Consider the following 2,750-nt stretch of genomic DNA (forward strand, 5'->3'; position numbering starts at 1 on the left):
AGAGAGCACGAGAGGGAAGAGGGTCAGAGGGAGAAGCAGACTCCCTGCCGAGCAGGGAGCCCGATGCGGGACTCGATCCCGGGACTCCAGGATCATGACCTGAGCCGAAGGCAGTCGCTTAACCAACTGAGCCACCCAGGCGCCCCCACTCATCTTTAAATTGCCAGTGTTGGTTAGATTGGGATTAGAGTATTGTAAGGCCTCTGGCAGTCCTGAAATTCTGAAATTCTACAATTCTCTTCCTCTCCTGGATTAACTGGGCAAGTCTGGTAAACGAAGGACATGCGGGCGTGAAGGAGAGAGACGTGGGGCCAGTGCTGCTTCCAGGAGGCGGGCTCGCTGGAGGGGGCTCGCTGGAGGGGGCTCGCTGGAGGGGGCTCGCTGGAGGGGGCTCGCTGGAGGAAGCCCGCCGCGGTGAGCGGAGGATGGCCCGGAGTGCCTGGGCTGTGAGAGCCAGGAGCAGAGGGCGCTCAGGAGGGTGGGGAGGCCCGCCAATGTGGGGCGCGGGTGGCTGGGCGCTCAGAGGGGGTGTCCTATGAGTGGCTTCTTGAAGGTCAACAGATGTAGCCCACCCTGGGTGGTGGTGCAGGGGGAGCGGGGAGAGGAGCGTGGGGAGGGGCCTCTTCGCAGGGAGGCAGGATGTTGACGTTCATTCGTTCCACCGGCTGAGCTGAACCGCTCCTGGTGGAGAAGGCACCCTGCACCCCTCACTCGGCTTGCAGCGGGTCCATGAGTTCATCGCTGATGGTGGAATTCAGGCCCGGAGAGCATCTGGGAAAGGAGGCTTTGATGTGATGCTCAGGTCTAGCCCTGCCCTTGCTGCTGGACCCGCCTCTGTGCCAGGAGGGCTGAGGCCCGGGCGAAGTCTCCCACAATCCCCTGCTCCAGGCTCCAGCAGCACTGTTGGTGCCGTGCCCGGGGCTGACGCACAGACAGCGGAGGTGCTCCTCCCACCCCCCTCCACGCCCCACTGTGCACCCGCAGCACGGCAGAACGGGCCCCGTCTGTGCTGGAGCCTCTTGCAGAAGCACATCACAGCTCAATCTCTTGGTCCCTGCTAGGACTGAAGTTATAAGCAGCAAATTAGAAAGTCCTCTTTATTTCTCCCTGAGGAGGCTGCATCCTCCAAGGGGCGAGAAGCCCATCCACCTGACGTTGGCACTGGGGGAAGAAGGCAAGTGAGAAAGGGAAGGGGCTCTGGACTTCCTAAACCCCACACTGATGGACACGCTTTGCTCATTTCCCCAATGAACAGAAGGCTTTGCAAAAAGATGGTGTAGAAAAAAAGGAAAGAAGGAAAAAATGTAGAAGCGGTGCTATTGATTTAGCCAAAACGACCGGAAGAAGCAACAGCATCTCCCTGCGGGAGCACCTGCACCCCCAGGCACATCCTGAGAAGGGGAACAATGTTCCACCGCCAGAAGGAACAGAAGAGCAACTAGCAAAATAATCTGTTGGCGAGGAGGTGTTTTTATGAAAAATGTGATTGTTGTGGTAGTAATCGATGGTAATTATCATCACACTCACCGAAGCCCAGCCCCACGCCTCTGAGGGGGGCGGCTGCCTTTTTGCGAGGACACACTGTACTGCAGAGATGAGGATTAGCATCTAGCATCACCACCCAGCAGGTAGCCTGCTCCGAGTCCGCAGACCTCCCCGAGAGGGGAGCTGAATCGCTTGCAGCAATATTTGAAAAACAAGCCAGACATATCTCAGACTCAGGAGATATGCCTGAAACTAGCAAAAAAATTGATTTTCCCCCCATATTCACTGCCAGATATTGCTGCACAGCACGGCTATATGCAGATAGAGGACACTTTGCAGCTTATCATGCCAGTGATAGATCCCACACTGTCTTTAAAGGAATAAATCATTAATTTAAATCGTGCAGGTTTCTTCCATTTATAGCATAGCTGTTAGCTTTTTAACCATTTTCTCCCATTTGGGAAGAAATTGAGTGACTCGTGGGTGCGTGGGCCTAGGAATTCAAGTGATTTCTTTCTTTTTTTTTTTTTAAAGGCCATTGTTGATGAGTCATCGAAGTCTTGCTGTTTACATTGTCATTTTTGAATAAGTTCTTATTTTGAAAATTAATATTATGAAATTAATATGTGCTTGTGGGAAATGCCAGTAATTCCAGAAATGTGGAAAGGAAAACTGCGTGCATCCCTGCAGGAGGTAAGTCGTTCATCCACCTAGCTAAGCACTCACCGTGGGTACATGAGGTCCTTTATTCTGACAAAAAGTGTGGGCGAGGCCCTGCTAGGTGGGAGGGTTCCCCTGGATGTGGGAGGAAGCCAGATCTGTGTCCTCCTGGGTGTGTGATCCGGACTCCAGACATGAGCTGGTTACCATCTGAGCTGCCACTCCTGAGTCCCACGAGGGCCCCCGAGGGCCCCCACGGGGGAGACCAGAGACCAGGGAGGGTGGTTCAGGAGACGGCATAGAAGAGAAGGCTGGAGCACCTGGTGGGTGCTCGAAGCAGGCCCAGGTGTAAGGAGTGGCCTGGTGTCCTCAGGGTAGGTGGACCACTGACCACTGGCTGAAATGAAGGTGATGGTGGAGGTGATGTCTGGGAGCCCCGGTTTCAGATATTCCTCCCCACTGTCAATCAGCTTGTCGGCCTGAGCCTTCTTGCAGCACCTGGAGAGATGCTCTCTGTTTGAGTTGGGGAAGGCCAGGCTTTTAGCAAGTGGGTCCTAGCACCCTGTGTACCCTTACGGAGATCAGAACTTATCCTGTGGGCAGTG

The sequence above is a fragment of the Callorhinus ursinus genome, unplaced genomic scaffold, assembly GCF_003265705.2.
Source record: "Callorhinus ursinus isolate GAN/ISIS: 27379988/994484 unplaced genomic scaffold, GSC_fseal_2.0 scaffold11, whole genome shotgun sequence".
Taxonomy (NCBI): Eukaryota; Metazoa; Chordata; class Mammalia; order Carnivora; family Otariidae; genus Callorhinus; species Callorhinus ursinus.